We start from the raw sequence: 18,262 nt of genomic DNA on the forward strand, positions 1-18,262 counted from the left end.
TCTAGCAAAACTACCAGTGCTCCTTATGTCCTAATCCAGGTCAGGGTGGCTGCCCAGACACTGTGCACTGATCTGGATAAGGCTGATGGTAACTCTGTGTGTGTGTGTGTGTGTGTGTGTGTGTGTGTGTGTGGCAAACAGTGACTTTATTCATTAAATTGTTCACCAAGCTCCAACTATGGTCAAGGCACTGTGCTGGATGTCTGGGGATACATAAAAAACAAAAAAAATTGGTCACCTGGGTATCTGCTCAGTCAGCTGACTGACAGAAGGAGGGATCATCGCTACTGAATGACAAGCCTGTGCCAGGCCTTAGAAGGAGTGAGAGGCAGGACGTGGGGGAAGAGCAGAGACAGTCGAGGTGGAGCAAGCAAGCAACTGGGAGGACCGCGTGAGGGGCAGCTCTGAGTGAGGCTGATGGCCTCACCTGGACTTGACACGCCCTTCCTAACTGTGCTCATGTCCCTGACTCCATGGCCGCCGGTGCTCTGGGCACGGCATCACAGACTCCACTAGCAGCCTGCGTTCATTCAACAGTCCATTGATTGGACACGAAGTTGCAGGGCCTACACTGGGCACCAGCCACTTGGTACTTGGGAAACATTCAGTGAACTGACCGGTGCTCTAAGGATCTTGACCCAAGTTCCACTGTGAGGCCAGAACTGTGGCTGATGGGGCAACAGAGTGACCCACACGTGTGTAATGAACGTTGCAGCCTCTTTGGTTAGGAGTTTCTGGAATTAGGGATCGTATGAAAGATGCAATGCTCCTCCCCCCACCAAAGGGAAGAGAATCTGACTCGAGATGTGCCCTGTTTCCTCCATTCTCCTGTGTCATTTTTAAAGCAGAAATAACTGGTCGAAGAAGAGCTACCCTTTATTGACCAAGTACATTGAGTCGAGGTCCTTCATTCATTGAGGAAACAAGTTCGAAGCACCGACCAGACGCTAGGTCTCCGCTACAGGGGCCAGTTTGGGGATGCAGGGATGATGGGGGCTGCAACCTGCAAGCAGATGACTGCCCCCTGTTGTGTGAGAAAAGCCATGGCAGGATTTAAATCATAGAACCCTAGGAACACAGAAGAGAGCCTCTGACCCCTGCCATAGTGTGCGGGGCTGTGGGGGTGTGGTGTGTGGGTGTTTGGTCAGGACACACTTCTCAGGGGTGGGGAGGTTCTTCAGGTGGCACTTCGATCATGCACAGTTTACAGACACAAGCTGAAGAGCAGAGACATGAACACGGGTGGAGCCAGATTTCCATTCTCAGTCTGTTGGCTCCAGACCACCATGGCAGCTGGGTCAGCTCCAGAGCTGTCATGCAGCCACTGAAAACACTTCCTCTGCCTCTGCTTGCCTCTCAGTTCCTTCCATCTGATAAATAGAGTGAGACTGGTGGAGACATAACTGGGGGAGGGTTGATTGCAAAGCCTCTCTAATACGGCAGAGTGCCCCCCCACCACAGGGGAGGCTGAAGTCCTGCCCGGCCGTTGGCTCTGAGGCAATCCTTTTGCGCCGGTGGACTCCAGTGTCTTGGCTGCAAGGCAGCTCCTGCGCAGGCAAACACAGAGAGGGTCTTAGAACCTTTCAGGGTGGCTTTGCCCTACTGGGTGCCTGCATTTCACAGGTGGACATGGTATTGGGACAGTGATGACTTTCCTGTCACGGAACAACATCTGCCTCTCGGCACCTGAATCACAAGCCGAGTGGGTTGTCGTGACCGCCAAGAAGACGGGCTTTGCAGTCGGGCAGAACTCGGGCTTGACTGCCAGATCCAGCCTTTGCTGCATCCGCGACCTGACCTCTCTGAGCTTGTTTCCTTGTCTGTGGAAGGCGGGGGTTGATACTTCTCTGGATCTATGGGGAATAAAACCGCATGTGCCCGGCTCCCATTAGCTCAGTAACTAGGCTCCGGCTGAACCATTTTACACTGCGCCCTGTGTTAGGGACACATCAGTGTGGAGGCAAGCATGCCGGGGGCCTCTGGGCATCTACTCCACCTCTGGCTGGGGTGGGGGTTGGGGTAGTGGCGGTGGAACTGGTGCCATTTCCATCTTTTTAATTGTCTTTACATATCAAAGGCACACACTTCATTTCATACTTAGGTGTGCTCTGCTCAGAGGACTTGTACTGAATGAAGTCAGTCCTCACAGTTGAGTCTGTAGCAGGCAGAACCAGCAGTGGGGACACCTAAGGAGTTGCAGGAAGGTGCTGTCAGATTCCCTAAGAGGGTCCCCATACTGAGCGCGCAGCTGATCCTTGCCTCCCTGATGACCACAGGGGACCAGTAAAATCAAACGCTTGCGTAGGGAGGACCCGTTAATATACTTTCTCCTGTCCTAGCAGAAACTCGGACTATAAGCTATAGTGAAAATCTCATCAAAACAAAGTCCATGGGTAGGGCAGTTCAAAGCCTGTTCAATTTACTGGGTCACAGATACCATAAAGTGACAGATTTTTTTTTCCATTGTTCAGCTTATCCCTCCTCACTGTGAAGCAGGTGGTCACCCTGGATCCCTCTATGCTTCCAAAACTGTGGCCAGATTCCAAAGGTCATATTCAAAGGCAACAGTGGGCCCGTATAACATAAGACGAGAGCTTTTCTGTCTGTATCCTGTTCCTAGCAAGGAAGCCTTTCCCAGAAAAACTCAGCCATCAGATTGCATTTCAAATCAGCTCATTGTGAACCACAGTAAAACGTGTGTCCGTGTGGGGAATTCATAATGAAATCTCCATCACCTTCCATTCGGTAAAAACATCAAATCTGGTAACTGTGACTTTTCATCCAGGTACTCCCCGGGAAAAATGGAAATTGCTCTACCCAGCCTGACAGCTGAACCTAAGAAGGAATCAGACAGATGAGGAGGGAGGAAGGGCATGTAAGATGGAGGGAACAGCACGTGTGAGGTTGTGAAATCTGTGGGTGGTGGGGGCCTGGGGGGGTGGGCAGGGGGGGCGATGGAGGAAGAGTGTGAGCACACCGGCCATCTGATGAACAGAAAGAGGTCTGGGTGCGCTGGAAATATCAAGTGGGGCTTGGAGCAGAAGGAGGGGGTCTGGTGAAGACCAGGCGTTCGGGGGCAGGCAAGGCCTGCTGTGCTTAGTCCAGGAGTCTGGACATCATCCTACGAGCAGCGGGCAGCCCCTGCAGAGTTTTGAGCAGGGGTGTCATGCCCGGGTTAGGACTTAAGAAAGCTTCCTCAGGCAGTAGGATAGACAATGCGTTGGAAAGCATCAGGATTGCTGGTGGTGGTCAAGGAGAGAGACGAGGGTGACGTGGACTAGAGAACTCACTGTGCCGATGGAGAGGAGTGTCAGGATCTTACTTCGAAGACTTAGGAGGCAGAAAGGTGGGGCTTGATGACTGAGAGGGTGGTGAGAGAGAGGCAGCAGGCAAGGATGGCTTTAAGGATCTCTGGCCTAAGCAGCTGGGGAGAAGGCTGCCTTGCCCTGAGTTAGGCAACAGTAGAGGAGGTGCAGCTATGTGGGCAGGGGTTGTGGATGGGTTCAGTTTGGACTTGTTGAGTACTCCTTGCCTTTGGGGCTCAAACGAGTATTACCTGAATGACTTGGGGGACCTGACCTAACCTCTCTGTGCCCAAGATGCCTCAACTGTGATAGGGGAATGAGACTAATAATTAAGAAAAGGACTAATTTCTGTTTCATTTATTTATTTATTAAAGAAAACATTTTTTAATCTTACAGCACAGTGCCTTGAAAAGTACAGTAGTACAGTACAACAGCCGGCATACCGGGGCTGGTGTTTCATTTATTTAGTCTATGAGAGTGTCCTCCTTTTACACAGCAGTGCTGTTTTACTGTCAGGTACTCCCTAGGTATAATGGGAATGTATCTACTTTGCATATATCTGCTTGGTTTTACATATCTGCTTTGTGTATTTTCACCATGTAGCATGTATTGCCAACTGTAGAATAAAAATAAATACATTCAAAGTAACAAGTGTTTGTCACATGCATGCAGAATGGCAGTCCATCAGCCTGTCTCTCAGAGAAACAGCCCCCCTTCAGACCCTCCAATTCTTCCTCCTGTAGCCCCTCACTCTCCCTCCAGGGAGTGGGCACAGGGCCTTTGGGACCAAGTTTGTCTCACACTTCTCTTCCCTGTGAAGTCATCTCCAGTGTCCCAGAAGTTGCCTAGCACTTGTTGAGTGCAGTCTCCCTGCGGACCTGTCAGTTGACTAGAGAAGTCTGTAGTTTAGGAGAGAGGATTGAGCCTGATATGTGGAACTGGAAACTATCGGTGTGTGGCTGCCTAGCAGGGAGGTGATGAAGCCACAGATACCTAGATTTGAATCGAGGCCCCACCACTTATTCCTTCTGTGACTCTGGGCAGGTTACTTAACCTCTCTGTGGCTCAGTTTCCTCAACTGTAAGATGAGGATGATGGTCCTATTCTGGGATAGTAACTCCTTTTTGCTTCCTTCATGTAGACCACAAACATATAACCTTTTGATAACTATACAGTGCTGTTCGAGCGTCGATTACTTCCAGGGCAAAAAGGGAAGCTCTCTGCTTACAGACCTACCTACTTAGACAGGCATGAAAGATGCCTGGCTCATATTTACCATGTTGACAAGGTTGAACTTCACCTGAGCCCTGAAAAAAGCCACAGTAAAGAAATCCCTGCAGACTTTTGTGTTCCCGAAATGACTTACTGCAAAGGACCACCCTTCCCCTTATGACTCAAGATAAGGCTTCTCGTAGGTCTCAGGTGACTCCTGGGTTTACCTGCTACAAGGCCAAATACAGACCTTCCTCCTTTTCCTGAAAGGGCAGATACAGACCCTCCAGCTCCTTGTTTTTTTGTCTCATGACGAGTAACTGAGATTAAAAGTCAGTCCTCCTGAAACTAGCTAGTCACAAAGACAATCATTTTCTGTTCAGTTGACTGAGACTTCCCCTGAACGATTTTCCCACCTGCCAATGTCCCCACTGTAACTTGTCTACTACTCTCTATGAAATGAAGTACAGTGCAAAACCACCCTGCTGACAGTCTGATCTTCAGATCTGGGGTGCTCTCCCAATTGCAATTGGTAGAATAAAGTCAGTCTCTTTATTAGTTTGTGTTTTGTCTTTCCCAGTGTGATGTATCACACGGGGTGTGATTGGTAAGAACTAGGTAAGAAAAAATCAAGTAACAGGAGCTGCTTCTCACGTAGGCACGCAACAAACACAAATTACCAGGTAGTCAAGGAGAAGCCCGCCCCCAAACCCCTTCCAACCCCGGTAGCCCACCACGACCATGCGTCCTCTGTGAGGTCATCTCCAGCGGCCGGAAACTCTTCCTGCGACTCCAGAAGCGATCGTCCCTTCTACTCTCAGAGCTACTGCGAGAGGCGCTCCGGTGCACGGCCAGGAGGGGCGGGCACTGCCTTCTCTTCTCCGAGTCCCCCAGCCCTACTGCCGCCGTCCCCGGGAAGAACCTACTCTCCTTCAGGCCACTCCCGGCTCCCACAACCCAGGCGAGGCCCAAGAGCACACTGCTTAAAGAAAAGGACTAATTTCTTAGGGGGTGGGGGTGGGAGTGGGGGGGGAATGTCCCATCCCGATGACTTCAGACGCAGACCCGCAGACTCCTCCTCCCGTGGAGGGCGGGTATCCTCTCTAGGACGCTGAAGGACTCCTCCTCTCAGTGGTCTTAACCCTTCTATTCCCGTCGCCCCCCCACCCCCCCGACTCCTGCCTTCCCTCCAGGTCTGAGGATGGGAGGCGGTGCACTGGCGTCCAGATGGCGGGAACCTGATCCCGGGAAAGAAGGCGCGAGAGCGAGGGATGGAGACAGGGACCGACACGCAGACAGAGGGAGACGTCTCCCTAGGACCGACCAGGTGTGCGTTAGTGCCACAGGACCAGAATCCTTCTCTTTAGCCAATCGGGATCGGTGCTCTCTCTGAGAGAACAGTTGCTTTCCGCAGATGCCCTACCTCTTGAGTGTCAGAATTGCCGTTGGACAGTCTGTGTATGGCTTATTTCTCTTTCTCTAGTTGGGGATTGCCATTTTTTAAGCCGAAAGAGACGGTGTTAAAACTTCCAAGGGGCCTTGGTCGACCCCCGGGATAACTGGGCTAGAATCAGTGTTCAGCAGGTTCAGAAATAGTTTGTCTGTTTCCTTGGCATCACCTCCCTCCCCACCTCATGTCCCACCTCACAAGAGGAGACAAAATAATTGAAGTGTCTTCAAGGCAGATGCGTTTCCTGTATTGAAAGCATCAGAGGAATTCTTCCTGGAGAGTATGTGAGAGAATTGGTTCATGGTGTGACACAACTAGGAATAGGCACATACTTTTAACAGGCTCTTTGATTCCTGTGTTGGTGTGGAATGATTTTCAAAACTTCACATGAATTGACAAGCAGCAGTGTATAATAATTAGAAAAGGAAGGTGTCTTTGGTGGTCTGGTTTTCTGGAGTACAGCTGATCCTGGGCAGTAGACCTCTACTGTGGTCAGAAAGTTGGATCTACGATTAGTTAGGGGGTCTCCATTTGTATTTCCAATACCATATCCTTATATTTGACATACCTCTATTGGTTGTATTAGATATGTCTGTGTGCCTGTGGGTTAGGGTTGTTTTGCTTGTTTGTTTTGTTAAAAATAGAAAAGTGAAGTGGCTTTGCTTGCCTGAGTCTCTCAGGGTACCAGCAACAGAGAAAATGGATAAAGCGAAAGGATTTCCATATTTTAAGGAAAAGAATTTCCACAACTCCCTATGAAAGGGGCTGAGTCTCCTACCTAGAACGCGTTGGCATTCAATGAAATGTTTTGTGAGTGGTTGTTTTAGGGAAGCAGTGGTTCTACTGTTTTTACTTGAATATTGGCTGCATTTAAAATTGTACTTGAGACTGTGTGAAATAGGTAAGTAAAACTGCAGATCTCAGTGACCCATTTTCTTTACCCAGCTTGTGAGTGCAATACAGGCTCCGGTTTGGGCGGCGGCGACGTGCCCGGCAAGGAAATTTTGTTTATAAAGTGGAGAGAAGCTGGATGTGCTAAAAGGAAACCTGTACTTTGTTCAGCAGATTGTTTATGTATTAAAGGAGTAAGTAGAGCTAAGGGAATGTTTAAGGTGGTGATTGTGAATTAAAATAGGTGACAACATTCAGAGAGAGAGAGATTGGTGTAATGAATAGTGCAGAGACCTTTGCGTGTTAACAGACGTAGGTGAAAACCCGGTCAGGACCGCTACCTAGCAGTGTGACCTTGAGCGAGATGCTTACCCTCTCTGATCCTCAGTTGCCTCGTCTGCAAATGGGGACAATAATATTATACGTTATCCCACCCCCGGGCGAAGCCATTCCTCACCACCTGATCCCAGCATCCTGTGGCTCCCGCGGCCAAGGCTCTCATCACGCTTGTTGCGCCACTGTCTTCAGTCTGGCTCCCTGCCCGCCACACTGTGAGCTCCTTGAGGACCGTTTTCCTGCATGACATGTTCCTGTGGGCACAGAGTCTGCGAAAGCACAGGTCCTGGAGCCTGGTGCCCCGCAGGTGCTCAGAACATGTTTACCTACCGTCTTGCGAGTGATGATAACGTGAGGTACACGCGCAGAGCAGTCAGTGTAGCTGTTGTTAGGCTGTCAATTTGCTTGTTGCAAACAACATATCCGAGATGAGGGGCTAGAGCAAATCTCTCTGCTCAGTTTTCTGTTGGTCCAGGGGCTGTTTGTGTCTTTTATCCCCACACTGTCCAGAACCCTATTGTACCAGAGTAACACCCACGTTTCCCCTTCCTAGTGCAGAGCTATTATAGCAGCCGTTTCTCAGCTGAAAACGTAAACTGTCAATGAGCGAACACTGAAAATCCTCTGCTCAAATTTCTGCTCCTTGGAGCGGGTGAGGGGCATCCCGTCTTCTATCCCGACTCTGTTGGGAGTGTCTAGTGTCCGTCTCTTCCCCACTTGTCTTCCCCTTGCTTTGGTATCTTGGATAATCTTGTACCTCCTGAGATTGAGGTCTGTCCTAGGTTGTGGCTGCTTTGGGCACTTTGCTGAGGGCATTGATGACCAGGTGGGCCCTGGGTGAGTATTTGTTGGATGAATACAGCCCGGGCAGCCAGGCTACTTTATTTCGTGGGTGAGAGGTGTAGCTGTCACTCAGGCTGCCATCAGCAGGACGGACGCTGTGAACCCGCTGATCCGTGTCCTTGGGCAGGTCCCTGGGAACTCTGTCCCTCTGCTCTGCTCGTCTTCGCCTTGCTTCTATAGCCACGCCTGACCCCTTGTCCTCCCCGTGTGCCCTCCTTTGCGCTCCCACCGCTCTGTGTGTGTGTGTACACTGTGCCTGAGCCTGCCCTGTCTCCTGACTTCATGCGGTGTGGTTGTGAGTTACCTTTCCGATTAGGCCTGTTTGAGGAGTTTTCTCTTTACTCACAGCGCAAAGCCGACTTCCTGATATAGTGAGCATCGTGGGTTTCCCTTTTTCTTTTTCCTTCCTTTTTTCCTTTTTTGAGGGAACAGTACGGTGTCGTGGGTAAGGGCACTAGCTCTGATTCTAGACAACCTTCCTTTCAACCCAGTTCTGCCACTTGCCGTCATATCATCTTGAGAAATTTATTGGCCCCCTGTGCCTTACTGTCCTCACCTGAAAATGGGTTAATTATTCTTAATAACGATACGAACTGAGGAGGGTTGTATTTGTGAGTATGGAATGAGGCACGTAGAAACGTGCTGGCACGTTCCCTGTCATAACAACCACTGACACTGCCACGGGGCAGGTTGTAGGTCAGGCCTTACCCTGCAGGAGCTCCAGGAAGAACTTCAAGATCACATTAGACATCTGTGTCCAGCCCTAGAGGCTCTTTCTTTCTCTGCCACGCTCCTCGAGCTTTTCCCTCACACCGGGATGACCCCTCACCAGAAGCCTGGCTCTTCCGTTGGGCGTCTTCCCACCTGGAAACCACAAACGGACATCATCTTCTGTTGTGTGCGTCCTTCAGTTCATGCCAGTTCTGTCCTCAGATGGGTTGGGGCTGCTTCCATTGCGGGAGGATGCCCAGGACTGGTAGCAAAGGGTGTGATGTTTTGCTGCTCCTGCATGGCACTGGAAACTCTCTGGGACCCGTCCCCAAACTCCTCTCCCCAAAGTCATCTCCCTCCACCCCAGAATTCACCGTTTACACTCAAGCTGGGTTCCAGTGCAGCCCCTGCCAGCCCAGTCACTCTCCTTCCGCCTCAAATTCCTCACCTGTAAAATGGCAATAACTCTGCCTGCTGGTGAGGTTTGTTGGGAGACCTAAGGGAGATAACGGATGTAAAACACCTAGCGCCCGTGACCTGACACGTGGAAGGCACTAAAAAAAACAGCAGCATCCTCCATCACACTTCTTTAATCCACAGCACCTGGCGCGGGATAATATGGTGACTCAGGCAATGTCTTTGGGTTGGACTGAGAGAGATGTGACATATTGGGGGCGTATTAGTCAGGCGTCTCCAGAGAAACACAACCAATGGAGATTTATTTTAGGGAATTGGATCATGGGGTTGTGGGTGCTGGCAGTTCTGATATCTATAGGGCAGGTCAGCTGGCTGGAAATCAGGTTGCAGTCTTGAGTCCGAAATCTGCAGGGCAGGCCAGCAACTTTGAGTCTCACGCAGGGTTTCTCAGCTGCAGTCTTGAGGCTAAATTGTTTCATTCTCGGGAATCCCTGCCCTTAACGTTTTCAACTGATTGGATGAAGCCCCCCCCACCGCCCCATTATGGAGGGTAACCTGCTTCAGCTAAAGTCTACTGATTGCGATGTCGATCACAGCCATGAATACCTTCATACAGCACCATCTAGTTGCTAACATCTGAACAACGGGGCACCAGAGCCAAGCCAAGCTGACTTTTAAATTATTCATCAGAGTGGGGAAGCAGTACATCGAGAGACATCACCTCCCAAACTGAAGCTCTGACCAGTGGGCTGTCTCTCTGGCTTCACTCATCTCAACTAAAATCTGTTCCCTGTCCTCAGAAGCCACGTGAGATGACACAGGAAACTCGAGGCAGTGGTGATTTAAGCAGAGAGTTGGTGCAAGACCTTTATTCATGTGGGGCGAGTGACAGTGGAAGGAATGAAATGGGGTGAGATGATGAATTTATTGTCCCAGCCAACCCCCTGCCCCCAGGTAGCCGACTTCAATAGGGCTGGCTGGGGTTAATGCCTTGTGTAGAGGCTCACGAGTAACGCCATGTGTGTGGTTTGAGAAACTCGTGGGGCACATAGATAGCATGGCCAAATATTCATTTCACACAGTGGATGGAGGGAGAAGAAGAGAGAAAAGAATGATCAAACGTGGGTTAGTTGTGAGTCAGTTTCTAAAGTCTCAGTATTTTTTTACAAGGGGTGTGTGTGTGTGTGTGTGTGTGTGTGTGTGTGTGTGAAATCTTTTCTTTGAGAATTGACTTTCTATGTGAAGAAATATCATCTTGAGAGACTCCTTGTGATACGTGGAAATTGGCTGGGAGTTAACTGGGTTAAGATCATTTTCCAAATGTTTCACACCAAATGTTTGTATAACAGGATGGCGATGACCCAGAAGAACTGAACTAACTGGTTGGAATACAGACCTCAGTGACTGAAATGTGAAGAGACTCTTTCTGGGAGGTGTGTTCATCTTAGCCTGCGTACACAGGCAAGTCATAGGATTCTAATCATGTCTCAGTAATGTCCTGTTGTTTCTTGCCCTTGAATGTGCTGAGAGCCGCTGTTGCGTTACGGAAGTTCGTAAGTAACTGTTCTCTGAGAAAACTAGCTCTGTAGGAAAGAGCAGTGCCTGGGCAGCTGATCTAAAGTTCTAATATAGCATTTGATGTAATTTTTGTTAGCTTCACCCAAGATATATTTATTCAAAGCATATAGAGAGATGCACCTACTTCAGAATCTACCACTGGATTTTTCAAATTAGCAAACAGTAAGTTCGGCCTGGTTTTCTTTTTGTTGTTGTTGTTTCTTATAAATGTATTTATTTTATTTATTTAATTTTGGCTGCGCTGGGTCTTCTTTGCTGTGCGCGGGCTCTCTCTAGTTGCAGCGGGCAGGGGCTACTCTTCGTTGCGGTGCGCGGGCTTCTCGTTGCGGAGCACAGTCTCTAGGCACGCGGGCTTCAGTAGTTGTGTCTCACTGGCTCTAGAGCGCAGGCTCAGTAGTTGTGGCGCACGGGCTTAGCTGCTCCGGGGCATGTGGGATCTTCCCGGACCGGGGCTCAAACCCGTGTCCCCTGCGTTGGCAGGCGGATTCTTAACCACTGTGCCACCAGGGAAGCCCCCAGCCTGGTTTTCTTTTAGTGTACAGTCCTCTGAGCTCTAACACATGGAGAGATTCAGGTGACCACCACTGTGACCAGGGCACAGGCCAAGTCCATCACCCCCGATAACGCCCAGGTGCTGCTCCTTTGTTGTTTCCCCCTCCTTTGGGATGTTTCCCAATCCCTGACAGAAAGGATCTGTCCTCCTTCACTGTAGTTTGTCCTTGGCAGGGTGTCCTGTAAAGGGAGTGACGCAGTCTGTAGCCTTCTGAGATGGGCTTCTCGCATGTAGCACAGTGCACCATCTTGCATGAAGCTGACAGGCACCTATCGACAGTCTGTGCTTTTTCAGTGCAGAGCAGGTGGCCATTGCATGGGATACCATTTGTTTATCCATTCATCCACACGAGGACATGTGCACTGTCTCCATTTGGGGGCAGTTGTGAATAGAGCAGCTCTAAACATACATGTTCAGGCTTTTCATTTCTCTAGGGTAAATACCCAGGAGTGGGATTGCTGGGTCATAAGTAAATGTACGTCTAAGTGTCTAAGAAACTACCAAACTGTTTTTCAAAGTGACTGTGCTGTTTTGCATTCCCACCTGCTAAAGTGTGAGAGTTCCACCCTCACCAGCGCCGGGTGTTGCCAGGACTTTTGATTTTAGCCTTTCCAATACGTGATTTGGTATCTCATCTTGGTAGTAATTTGAAATTCCCTAAAGGTTTATAATGTTCAACACTGTATTACGTGCTTATGTTGAGTTCCTATCCCACTTTCTGATTGGGTTGTTTGTTTTCTTACTTTCTTACTTACTTCTTATTTTTAAAAATTCCTTACATATTCTGAATATAAGCCCTTTGTCAGATCTGTGATTCGCAAACATTTTTCTCCTAATAAATAGCTTCCCTTTTCATTCAGGAGGCATGAGTGATGAAATCTACTTTTTCTCCCCACACCCGGAGTCCAACGTTGTATACCACGCGAGTGCCCATGAGATTCTTCTGAACTGAAAATGAATTCTGCTCTGTCAGTCTGTGCTTTTCGCTACTCCCCTGAGCTGTATTTCTGCAGAAATCTACGAGTATTCTGCAGACAGAGGCGCTTGAGAGCAGGTAAGTTGATTGGATTCTGAATTCGTCATCTCATCAGAGAGCTTGGGAGCTCAACCATCCTGCCGGGCTTGTCTCCCAGCTCCAAGGGAGCAGGTAAGTCAAGCAGGGCTTTTCTTCTTGAAACTCAAAGGCCTGAATTCAGACAGTCACTGGGGGTGTGTTTAGCACGGGTAACATGGCATTTCACGTTTGTGGATCCTTTCCCAGGTATCAGACAATATTCAGTGTATTTCTATCACCTTATTTAATCTTCTCTCGCAGACCCATCATTTTGCAAGATATCAATCCTAATTGATGATGGGACTTCCCTGGTGGCACAGTGGTTGAGAGTCCACCTGCTGATGCAGGGGACACGGGTTCGAGCCCCGGTCCGGGAAGATCCCACGTGCCGCGGAGCAACTAAGCCCCTGCGCCACAACTACTGAGCCTGCGCTCTAGAGCCCGTGAGCCACAACTGCTGAGCCCGCGCGCCACAACTACTGAAGCCCGCATGCCTAGAGCCCGTGCTCCGCAACAAGAGAAGCCACCGCTATGAGAAGCCCGCAATGAAGAGTAGCCCCCGCTCGCCGCAACTAGAGAGAGCCCGTGCGCAGCAACGAAGACCCAGCGCAGCCAGAAATAAATTAATTAATTAAAAAAAAATCCTAGTTGATGAGGTGGGAAAGCAGAGACTACAGAGAAGTTAGGGGAGCTGCTCGAGTCACACAGGCCGTCAGAGGAGGAGTGACCCACAAACCTAGGCATACTCGATTCAGAGCCCACACTCTTTATTTTTTAAATTAAATTCGACATACCATATTACATTAGTTTCAGGCGCACGACAAAGTGATTCCACATTTTTAAACATTAGGAAATGAATACCACGATAAGTTTGGTTACCATCTGTCACCATACAGGCTTATTACCATATTATTGACTATATTCCGTGTATGTACATTCCATCCCCGTGACTTATTTATTTTATAACTGGAAGTGTGTATCTCCTAATCCCTTCACCTATTTTACACAACTCCCCACCCACTCCCCCTCTGGCAACCACCAGTTTGTTCTCTGTGTCTCTAACTCTGTTTCTGTTTTGTTCCCTGTGCTCACTTGTTTTGTTTTTGAGGTTCCACATACAAATAAAACCGTGTTGTATTTGTCTTTCTCTGTCTGCCTTATTTCAGTTAGCATAATACCCTCTAGGTCCATCCATGTTGTCGAAAATGGCAAGATTTCATTCTTTTTTATTGCTGAGTAATATTCCATTGTGTATATGTATACCACTTCTCTTTATCGATCCATCTATCGATGGGCACTTCCATATCTCGGCTAGGGTAAATAATGCTGCAGTGAACAGAGGGGTACATACAGCTTTTGTGATATAGTGTTTTTTGTTTTCTTCAGATAAATACCAACATGTGGAATTGCTGGATCATATGGTAGTTCTAGTTTTAGGTTTCTGAGGAAACCCTCACTGTTTCCCTAGTGGCTGCACCAGTTTACATTCCCACCAACAGTGCATGAGGGTTTCCTTTTCTCCACATCCTCGCCCACATTTCTTACTTGTTGTTGTCTTTTTGATAATAGCCACTTGACAGGTATGAGGAAGCACCTCACTGTGGTCTTGATTTTGTAATCCCTGATGATTAGTGATGTTGAGCATCTTTTCATAGGCCTGTTGGCCATCTGTATTATCTTCTTTGGAAAAATGTCTGTTCAGTGTTTTGCCCCACTTTTTAATCGGGCTCTTGGTTTGTTTTTTGTTTTGTTTTGATAGTGAGTTCTATGAGCCCTTTAGATGTTTTGGCCATCTACCTCTTTTCGGATATATCACTTGCTAATATCTTCTCCCATTCAGCAGGTTGCCTTTTTGTTTTGCTGACGGTTTCCCTTGCTGTGGAAAAGCTTTTTAGTTTGATGTACTCCCGTTTGTCCATTTTTGCTTTTGCTGCCCTTGCCTGAGGAGACATGTCCAAAAAATTATTGCTAAGACCAGTGTCAAAGAGCATACTTGGCTATGTTTTCTTCTAGGAGCTTTATGGTTTAAGGTGTTACAATTTAGGCTTTAATCCGTTTTTTGTTTATTTTTGTATGTTGTGTAAGAAAGTGGTCCAGTTTTCCCAGAACCATTTATTGAAGAGGCAGCCTTTTCCCTAATGTATATTCTTGGCTCCTTTGTCATAGGGGTTTATTTCTGTCAGAGCCCACACTCTGAAGCATCCCCAACTGTACCCTCCGTAAAGGCTGGGGAGAAGTGGGAAGAGCCGGTGACTTCAGTGTCCATTCACAGCTGGTGGCACCAAGTCTGGGTAAGATACATCATTGATCCTGCCCACAATGCACTGGGGCGGGGATAACCATCCCCACCTGGCACGAGTTCACCAGGGTGGTGATGTCATGGGCTCACTCCAGCAGCCAACCCAGGTCAATCCTGCCAACCACAGTCAACCATTTAGCCAACCATGAAGCTTTTCACTGTATCCGTTACATCCCCCCACTCCACGCCAGGCTGGCTGTTGAGACGGGGAGGTGAGGAGGAATTGCAGAGCCAGTCCCTGCCCTCAGGAGTTGAGTCATTAATCAGAGAGAGATCTGACACCCATAGATGTGGTGGCAAGTGCATCATTGATCCCCTGTGAGGCTGGGTTGCTAGGAGAAGAGAGGAGTGACAAGGATCAGGGTGGGATGAAGTGGACATGGCGGCGGGGGTGGGGGGAGCGGAGCAGGGTATGCTGGGTACCTGCCGAGGCCAGTCCCAACTGCAGAATTACCCACAGCCTGCATGAGGGCACCTGGAGGATGGATGGGCAGGTGTAAATGAGGGAATCAGCAGCGCCGCCCCATCCCCACCTCAAAGTCTGTATCCCCAACCTGTGTATTGGGTGTAGGTGGTCTGGGGGTCCCATCTGAGACAGCTTACTCTCCCAAGTTACAGAGTAGGAGCCAGAATCCTGTGATGTCCAGACATGTCCAGCATGTCAAATTCTAGGCCAGAGACCGAGCCACAGGGCACCAAGAGGCCAGACAATATTGGATGGCAGTTGGCTTAAAACGCAATGGCCGGTGCTTTGCGATGACCTAGAGGGGTCGGATAGGGAGGGTGGGAGGGAGGCTCAAGAGGGAGGGGATATGGGGACATATGTATGCATATGGCTGATTCACTTTGGTGTACAACAGAAACTAACACAGTATTCTGAAGCAATTATACTCCAATAAAGGTCTATTTAAAAAAAGAAAAAACAAACCACAATGGCCAAGTAACAAATTGGAATGTACCTATAGCAAGTAAAGATATCGAATCATTAATTTAAAAACCTTCCCACAAAGGGAAGCCCTGGGCCTCCTGGTTTCATTGGTGAATTCTATCAAATGCTTAAAGAAGAAATAATATCCATCCTTCACAGACTCTTCCTGAATAGACAGGAGGGAGGAGGGAGCATTTCCTGACTCATCCTGTGAGAACAGTATTACCCCACTCCCAAAGGCACACTTGACATCACAAGAAAGCTATAGACCAATATCTGTCATGAATAGTGATACATACATCCTCAACAAAATATTAGCAAACCAAATCCAGCAACATTTGCAAAGGGCTATGCAGGATTTATCCCAGGATTGCAACATTGGTTTAACATTCAACTTCAGTTAAGGCAAGCACCGTGTCAATATAGTGAAGGACAGAAACCACCCGTCATCTTGGTAGACAAAGAAGAAGCATTTGACACAATTCAAGACCCATTCATGATAAAAAACGGTCAACCAACTCGGGATACAAGGGATCGTCCTCACTGTGCTGAAGGACATCCCCGAGAAACATCCAGCTCTCGTCCTGTCATATTTACCAGTGTTAGAATGAATGCTTTCCTCTTGAGATCCAGACCAAGGCAAGGATGTCTGCTTCAGCCACTTCTGTCCCACATTGACTGAAGGGTCTAGCCTGTGCATCGTGCAAAACATGAACTTCTGCTTTCTGCTACAGCATGGGTGAGCCTCCAAAGCATTATGCTAAGTGAAAGAACTCAGACACAAAAGGCCCCTTCCTGCAGGAGTCAGTTTATATGAAATGCTCAGAAAGGGCAAATCTACAGAGAGAGAAATTAGATTAGAGGATGCCTGGGCCTGGAGGTACTACTGGGGATTGACTGCTGATGGGTGCACGGAATCTCTCTGTGGTTCTGGCAATGTGCCACAAATGGATTATGGTGATGGTTGCACAACTGCGTAAATTTACTAAAAGTCACTGCATTGGGTGCATTAAATGGGTGTGATTTGTGGTATGTATATTATACCTCAATAAAGCAGTTTAGGAAATGTAATGCAGATGTCCAAGTAAGTCATGTGGGAAAAGATATGCCATTGCTTTTGTCACAATGAGGAATCCCCCCCCCTTCCGTGTTCTGGGTCCGGCCTCCTCCATATGTGCTAGATGCTCCCTCCAGAAACAGTCACTGTGCGCGTCAGGAGAGAATTGCTAGTGAGCACACATGTCTAGCGTGCCTCTGTGTGTTCATGCACAGGCGCCCTTTCTGTGGCCACAAGTCAATGGCTCTGGGCAGGCTCCCATAATCCATCCTGCGTCTGAAATTCTACTTAGCTGTTTTTCCATTCTTCTCGAATCCCATGGACCCAGCTTGCGTTTCTCTGGTAACGGATCTCAGCCCTTAGCTCCAACTTCTGGTCACAGGAATCCCTGTAGCCTGGGCATGAGGCACCCTGCCTGAGCTCTGCAACCCAGGGGGGATGCTCAGCCAAGTGGTAACCAAGACAACGGAACCCCATCCAGCTTCCTTCTGCCCCCAGGACTGAGGTCCGTTCCCTCCCCTCCACCTGCCTGAGTGGTAAGGAAAGGGACTTGGGGGCATGACACACAACCGAGTCACTGAAATTGTTCTAAATATGGCTGTGAAATAAATATGTCAAAACTAGCTCTCAGGGGACGTCCGTGGTGGTCCAGTGGTTAAAATCCGCCTTCCAGTGCAGGGGACGTGGGTTCGATCCCTTGTCAGGGAACTAAGATCCCACGTGCCACGGGACAGCTAAGCCGGCGCGCCACAACAAAGAGCCCGCACGCCACAACAAAAGATCCCGTGTGCGGCAACGAAGATCCCACGTGCCGCAACTAAGACCCGACGCAGCCAAATAAATAAATAAACCAACATTAAAAGAAAACAGGTCTCAGAAGACACATTATAAAATTTTTTTTAAATTTCATTAGTAACAGACATGGTTCTGAAGCTCAAGATCCTATTTAAAACAAGGACAGGTGAAGCTTCAAGCAACTATGCTTCTCAACCTAAGCTGTGCATCAGATCTCCCCTGGAGAGGCTTTAAAAGCAGGACATCCCCAGAGAGCCTTAAGCAGTAGGTCTGGAATGTGGCCCCAGCATGAGCATTATCTGAAAACTTCTCTTATGAAAGCCGAGATTGCAGCTGTGGAAACAGAACCATCCTTACAGGAGGAAATCATTTTCGATTTGAAATTTGAGACTCCTCTCTACAAGGGAAGCAGGTTTTCGCCATGACCCGCTATGCTTCTTCGCAGATATCTCAGGCTGAGGAAAGGGACAACGTGTCCAACGCTTGTTTTAAAACTGACCTTGTACTTGCTCTGCCCCATGTTGCTGAATCCAAAACTTTACAGTTAAAATCCTGCTTTTGCTAATGAAACTTAGTACTTTTTAGTTCTTGTCAGGATCCCTTGTGCTTAGTTACTTGACAACATTTCTGAAACATTGTGGAGCTAACTTCATGGGACAGATCAGAACAGTTCTTCGAAAATTAAAGATGGCTGAGAATTGTAGCCGTTGATACAGAAGGATCAGCTGTCGGCTTATCTGTTGAGTGTGCTGAGTTGCATTTTTAAACTTTTTAGTATAATTTATGTTATCAAATTAACTCCCGTGCTTAGATAAAGACCAGATAGGACCAGG

The 18,262-nt window shown here is 48.4% G+C and overlaps 1 long non-coding RNA gene across 1 annotated transcript; it reads left to right on the plus strand.

Annotated features, from left to right (window-relative positions):
* The first annotated feature begins 5,312 nt into the window (after positions 1–5,312).
* On the plus strand, positions 5,313–13,493 carry LOC308608682. Its single transcript, XR_014014212.1, has 4 exons — positions 5,313–5,478; positions 10,515–10,626; positions 12,157–12,350; positions 12,612–13,493. It is a non-coding gene; the product is annotated as an uncharacterized lncRNA (long non-coding RNA).
* Positions 13,494–18,262: the final 4,769 nt, after the last annotated feature.

This window comes from Mesoplodon bidens (genome assembly GCF_964165515.1).
Source record: "Mesoplodon bidens genome assembly, chromosome: X".
NCBI lineage: Eukaryota > Metazoa > Chordata > Mammalia > Artiodactyla > Ziphiidae > Mesoplodon > Mesoplodon bidens.